Here is a 7,416-nt window from a genome sequence, read left to right on the forward strand (position 1 = left end):
GGGGATCCTTTAGCCTACGACACCTCGGCGAGTTGGTTCCTTACAAGTCACTCCAGACTAGGCCCATCTTTCATAGGACACAGCTGAACTCAATCCTCCTCAGCAACTATCTGAGGTGTTATACAGCCAGCATCTTCCTACTAAAATCGTAGTAGCTGACGACTCCAAGCATATTTTGTCATGCTGTTTCTTGGAGACAAAAGATGACATCAAGACACACAACTAGCAGAAAGATTCAAGCCAATCAGACGTGCTGCATGTGAATTATAGCTCTTTGAGTTCAAAATTTCCTACCGTGGAGCTCCCAGTACAGATCCAAGTGTATTACACTAAAACTTTAGCACCAGACTTGGACTTGACTTAGGTGGAGGATCTTCCTCAACTTGCAGAGTACTTGGCCATAGTCCTTGCATTGGAAATTGAGCACTCAGAGCATCAGAAGCAAAGAGAACAACAAACAAAGTCTCTGGATCAAACAGCAACGTTCTTACCAGACTTGCCAGAGACGATCTTGCCAAATGTGGTGTCCCCAGCATCTTTATTTGAAGAAGAGGACACTCATATGATTACAACTTATTTTGACGGTGCTTTCTGCCCCAAAAACCAAGTTGCTGGCATTGGAGTTTGGATGATTGATTCTGTGGAGAAAAAAGTAGCCGACCTCTCTATGACTTTGCCAGCAACATCAGCTAATGAAGCAGAGTACTTGGTGGCTATCAGTCCCATGAATTTGGCCATAGATCTCAAGTTTAAGCGAGTCATTTTCGTTGGAGATGCGCAACTCATCATATGCCAACTTACTGGAGAATACCAAGTCCACAAGAAGAACCTGAAAGAGCTATGGCAGTGGGTGGTCAACCTAAAGGATAAGTCCTCTCAGGTGACTTTTCAAAGTGTCCCTCGTGAAGAAAACTTTTAAGCAGACAGGTTATCACATCAAGCAATCACCATGATACGAGAGGTAAAAGACACTCCCTGCTCTTTGGTTTCCAAGGTCAGGGAGGAATCTAAGATAGATGAGCCCCCTAAGCCCAAGACTTCTCCAGACTCTAGGGTTCATGCTGTTTTCCTAGGTGATGACAAGGACCCGGTCTTTATTGCCACATCACTTGCTTCAACAAACACAACAAAGCTCTTGGATCTCCTCCACTGTGTCAAGGATGTGTTTGCTTGGGACTACAGCTAGCTTCTAAGAGTTCCCATGGACACAATCATGCACAATATTGTGCTTTCAGAGTCGGCCAAACCAATCCATCAAAAGATGTGGCATTTCAGCCCGACAGCTCACTCAGAGATGAAGTTGGAGATCAAGTGACTTCTAGCAACTGGCTTTATTTACCCTTTGGAGAGCTCAGAGTGGGTGGCCAATCTCATCCCTACATGCAAGGCAAATGGAAAACTCCTCCTCTGTATTGACTTTTGAGACTTGAACAAGGCCATTGTGAAAGATCACTTTCCGACTCAATTTATTGATGCAATTGTGGATGAGATGGTTGGACACTATTACTACTCTTTCATGGATGGCTTTTCAGGATACAACCAGATCTTCATTCATCCCAATCATCAAGATCTTATGGATTTCCGGACACTTTGGGGCGTCTTCGCTTTCAATGTCCTCCCGTTTGGCTTGTGTAATGTCGGAGCTATTTTTCAATGCTTTATGACCCACGCCTTTCACGACTTGATTGGAGGCACCTTGAGGGTGTATATGGATGATCTATACATGATCTCTGACTCCTTTGAGAACCACCTTGTGCACTTGGAGCAGATCTTCACTCACTGCCAACAACACAGGTTTTTCATTGAACCCGGAAAAGTGTAAATTCAGGGTGACTGAAGGCCGGCTTCTGGGCTTTGATGTCTCACAGGATGGAATCAAGCCCCAGGTAGCCAAGGCTTAGGAGATTCTGGATCGGAACCCACCAACCAACGTAAAGCAACTTCGTAGCTTCCTCGGGCAAACGGGTTTCTTTTGCCGTTTCCTCCACAACTATGCTGCACGTTCACGGCCCCTAATAGCTCTACTACAACACAGCATTCCATTTTTCTGGAGTGAGTCCCAGCAACAAGCCTTTGAATCACTGAAGCAGTCACTCCACATGGCCCCGATACTCCAACCACCAGAACAATAACTTCCTTTTGACATTTACATCACAACGGGTATAGAGGCTTTTGGAGTATGCCTTTGCCAATGTTCATAGCCTGGCAAGCCCCCACATGCAACATACTATGCCTCACATTCGTTCAAGAAGACTAAGAAGAAGTACGTGGATGCGGAAAAAGAAGCAGTGGTGTTATTTACACCTTGGAGCAATGTTGTCACTTTTTCGCTGGAGCCTGTATCCATTTCCATGTCTATTTTAATGTGTTGACCTTTCTTTTACAGAGACCAGTTCACAGTCCTTGTACTTTACCTTGGATTGTGACCATCCAAGAGTTCCAGCCAACTTTTCACATACAGCATCTTCTCCAATGGCTGCAGGTCAAGCATGTGAAGTGCAGCAGCTATTATCCTAAGTGCAATGGCCAGGCTGAGTCCAGCAATAGGATATTAAAGACAGTCATCTCAAAGTTTGCGGAGGATCACCTAAGGCGTTGGCACGAGCACTTGGTTACAGCATTGTGGGCCTTTCGGACGTTCTTCAAGACATCCATCTCCATGACCCCATTCTCCCTTGTCTATGGGATAGAGGCCGTGCTTCCAGTGGAGATCCAGGTGCCATTACTCTCACTTTCACTTCAATATGCAACAGCGATGCAACTTAGCGATGAGGACAAGCTTCATACCTATGACTTGGAGGTTCTTGCCTTGGAAGAACAACAACAATCCACGATTGAACATCTCCTTTGAGGCAAGTAGAAGATCAAGTCCGTCATTGATAACCGGCGGTTTGCCAAACCATTCGAGGATGGCAATCTTGTTCTACTCAAGGAGTTCACGCCACCTTCAAAGTTCTCCCCTCGCTGGACTGGCCCTTACTTTGTCCAACTACACATCAGGGGTAGAGCATAAGTGCTAGTTGATGTTGAGGGATGTGAGCTTCCACACGCTCACAACCACTCTCGCCTCAAATGCTTCATCTAGTGAGGCATTCCTCTTCTCTTCTTTTTATTTTTTTTTTCTTCCTTTCTTTCAATTTACTTTCATGACTCCTTTTCTTACTTTCAGAGGGTGTTTCCCCATTGGACCATGGCCCATGCCTTGGATTTCATGCTTAGGCTGCATTGCCATTTGTATGGAGGTTCCTCACTTGGCCTGGTCTATGTTCTAGGTTCTTTGGCCCTTCCCTTACCATTACTACACCCCACACATTCCCCTCACTCATTTCATATCATTTACACTCACAGTTCCATCACCAATTACTTCCAGCAGCGTTGCCCGCACTTATCTCTAGATGCCCGTCTTGCATCTTTCATTCTTTCACTATCATTCACATCTCCACTTGAGGTCACATTTACACCATACCACGGACACACATACATGCACCAACAGCAAAAGACACCACCTCATTTGGACGTGCCATTTTTGAGATATCCTTACGACCATTTGCCGATGGCGCACTAGCTTTTCTGGATCGACTTTCTTCCAACCGGGTGAGCCTGTTCACTCAAGGCACCTAGGTGGATCTTTAAGAGAGGCCACAGAAGCTAAAGCCACTTTCTTCTACTCCAGCACTTAGTGGACACATGCCACCTCCCTTTACCAGTAACCCAGCGACCACGCTGTCCTATTCAACTACTGCCTTCTTCAGTTACTCTTATTTCAGAGATGGCCACCTTCTTAGAGTGCCACCACCATCTCAGCACTCCACCATATTAGTGCTGGAGCAAGCGTAGGAGTAGAAGTGAGAGCAGATGGTTACTGGTTATAGGTTATAGGTTCCCAGTTACTGGTTACTAGTTATTGGTTATCGGTTACCGGCTACTCTAAGAAGTCAGCGCTTACTCTACGGGCCAATGGTTATAGATGGCCACCTTCTCAGAGGGCCACCACCATCTCGGCGCTCCACCATATCACTCCATCTTTCATCATTGCATTTGCATATTACACTTTCCTGAGCTGAAATCAGGGTATAAGTTAAGTTCTTTGGGTACTCACTTTTTTTCCCCTATTTTCCTCCTCTTTTCACACTTTTTCTGCATTTTTATTTCAACTTCAGTGTCCAATTTGACTACAGGGTTTTCCACTAGGTTTTCCTCCCTGTCTCCAAACTTCACACCTACCTCTTTTCTTTCTTTTCCACTGCTTCAAGTCGTGAGCACCACCATAGCTAGAGAACCAGCAAGATCATCCACCAAGTAGCCATTGTTGTTTTCTAGAGTTTATACTATTTCACACAACTACTAGCACTTGGCATCAGTAGCAGAGGTACAATCTACACTCTTTAGCGGGTTCTCGCGCGTTTGGAGCTAGTACGATCCACCATGGTCGCATGTTAGGGCGTGGTTACCGAGAGAGTGAGAGAGAGAGGGAATATTCTGGTCCTTGGAATATTCCCCATCTTCCTTGTATAAATACCTTTGCCCCACAAGGGCAAGGGGGGACATTTTGTGGAGAGCATCGAAGTATTTTTCATGTTTGAGCGAGCCTTGGGCAGGTGCCCCTCCTTCCCCCAACATTACCTGTGCAAGCCTAAAGTCAAGCTTAGAAATACTTCTCACTAGCATGTTGGATCTTCTCGTATTATCACTTATAGGTTCTATTGATGCCGACAAAGCAAGTGTTACACTACTTTTGCTAGAAGCTATTGCGAGACGGTTATTAATATCAACATTATCAGAAGCTTTTGGGGGCAAAGCATTATCATCTTGTGTAGACCAATATTGCCAAAAAAACTGTTGCACAATTGACGTCAAGCCTCCCTGGATAACAGGAAAGTGAGTATAAAAGCTGAGTGTCTGCTTACAAATCTGAGAGTGGATACAAAAATGCTCTTCCAAGGCTACAGCCGCTTCTTTGCACACATTAGCTGCATAGCCTGCTGTTTTCAATGTTTTCAACACCGCTAGGCAATACCTTTGAAGAGAAACCTTGTGTTAACGAAGGTGTAAGCAACCAAAGAGAACGACTTGAGAGATGATCCATAGAGGTTTAAATATTAAGGGAAAGGGCTTATGAATAAGAGTGCACCCCCTTTTCCAATCAGTTAAGGGTATTGGGATATTTGGGGTTAAGCGTCCTTGGGTTTGAATAATACTGGGCTAGTGACCTCCCGGGAAGTCCAAACTCATGAGCTTACATTTGGTATCAGAGGGGTTTCGGGTCCAACTTTGTTGGTTGGCTAAGGGAATTACACCACATGTTGATTGACATTTGGCAGGTCCAATTTGCTCCCGCTGGGCTCAACCCGAGGGGTAGGGTGTCAAGAGAGCAGGGCTCTTGGGAGACCTGTGGCTCTCAGCTTCCATTCACGAGGGCGTGGTGGATTGTAAGCAACAAAAGAGAACAACTTGAGAGATGATCCATAGGAGTTCAAATATAAAGGGAAAGGGCCCATGAATAAGAGTGCACCCCCTTTTCCAATCGGTTAAGAGTCTTGGGATATTTGGGGTTAAGCGTCTTTGGATTTGAATAGTACTGAGCTGGGTGACCTCTCGGAAAGTCCAAACTCAGGAGCTTATAGAAGGATACAGTTAAAAATCACTACCAACCTTAAAGCTTTGTTTATCTTTCCAGCTTTAGTAAGCATCAATGCATAAATAAGCTTGTATGGTTGAGAAGGAAGTAAAATAAACTGGGAATTACCAATCACTCTTGCAAATTCGTACACTTCCATTCGCTGATGAAGAAAAGGTTAACAATTGTTAGGACAAACACAGCTTACCTGGATAGCTTCTGGACTAGCATATGTGTGTGGATACTTACAATGGTCGGCAACTACTGGTAGAAGGGGAGAAAGACTCAAAACTAGCATTTGCAACAAGATAGCAAATATGCACTCCACATATCTGCAAGTTAAAACTATGAGAAACATCAACGTGTGACCATGTATATACCTCATCTCAATGTCTCCAGAGACAATCACCAAGATGCATAATCACTCTCTTGTCCCCAGTAGTTCGGTTAGCTGCCATTATAGACAGGTTTTCCTGCTATTCTTCAAGCATTCCTTCTACTACGTCCTACAAGTCAACATGCACTCCTTAAGCAAGAGAGTAGCTTGATAAAAGTATTTCACCTATGTTGCACCATCTACAGCAGATGCTGGAACCGGTTGAGGTTGAAGCATTGTTGATTTACTAAATTAATTTGCTCAAGTGGTCGATCACAAAAAAACATGCGAAACATAGTTTCTTTGTTGAACAATTTTAAAGGTAGAATCCTCCTTTAAGGAAAAATCTCTTATATCCAAATCAATTTCTGGTTCTTGTCTAGGTATTCCTTTGAGTATTGAATAAAGATCAACTTTTGAAATTGGCTCAATTTCAAGGAAATTTTCTAAGATTTGTTGTCCTTGGAAATCGTCTAAGCCTTCCTCCTAATTATATAATTAAGTTTTGAAGTCGATCTTTCTTTCCAATTGTATGGTGGAAGTAATGAACACAAACCTTTTTTGGTTGCCTTACTCTATATATAAGAAACCATTTTTCTAGTCTTGGTTTGTGCAAGAAATTTTTAGCCAAGGTCTGCATAGTAGAGTTTTGTAAGCATAATCTCATCATGTTATTTTAAGCACGACATAATTAAGTTTGTATTTTAAGCCAACTACATTAGTTAAAACATTTCTAATAATTCCAATGGGCTTAACACTTCAGTTATCAGCCATTTGTATATTAAATGGGGTTGGTTGAATTGAGGTTAGGCTTAATTCTCTGCAAATACTCTCTTCTAGAATATTTATGTTTAAGTCATTATCAATAAGAGTTCCACATAATAGATTCTTACCAATCTTTCTATCGATTGTAAAAACTTCATTATCACAATCTCCTAGCTCAATTACAATAGGCATAAATGGGATTAAAGTTTCTTCCTTCTTAGACGAGAGCTCTCTGAGTAATATAGTGAAAAGATGGCTTAGAGTGAGTGTAATTCTGGCATTCAAAATGTTTTTCACTACCTTCTTTTCATCCTTGCCATCTAGCTTTAGTATAGGATTTTCTTTTTGCGCTAATGATAAATTCGTATTAGCTTGTAAATGTGTGAGACTCTTTATGTTAGAATCACCATTCTCCAAATTGACTTGTGGTTGCAAGTCTTGGAATTGTTGAATGATTTCTATGCTGATATTTTTCTTTTGGTGCCATTAAGAGTTGGGGATGATTTTTACTACTTAACATCTATGTTATGATTAGAGCCTAAAAAAGAAGGGCTGAATCTAAAAACCAAGATAAAGAGAGTGAGGTAACTCTTCTATATTTGACCATTCTACTTCAACATACCTAGTTGTAGGTTGGGTATCTTTAGGAAGCCTATCA

Source organism: Selaginella moellendorffii, unplaced genomic scaffold (genome assembly GCF_000143415.4).
Source record: "Selaginella moellendorffii unplaced genomic scaffold, v1.0 SELMOscaffold_81, whole genome shotgun sequence".
Classification (NCBI taxonomy): Eukaryota; Viridiplantae; Streptophyta; class Lycopodiopsida; order Selaginellales; family Selaginellaceae; genus Selaginella; species Selaginella moellendorffii.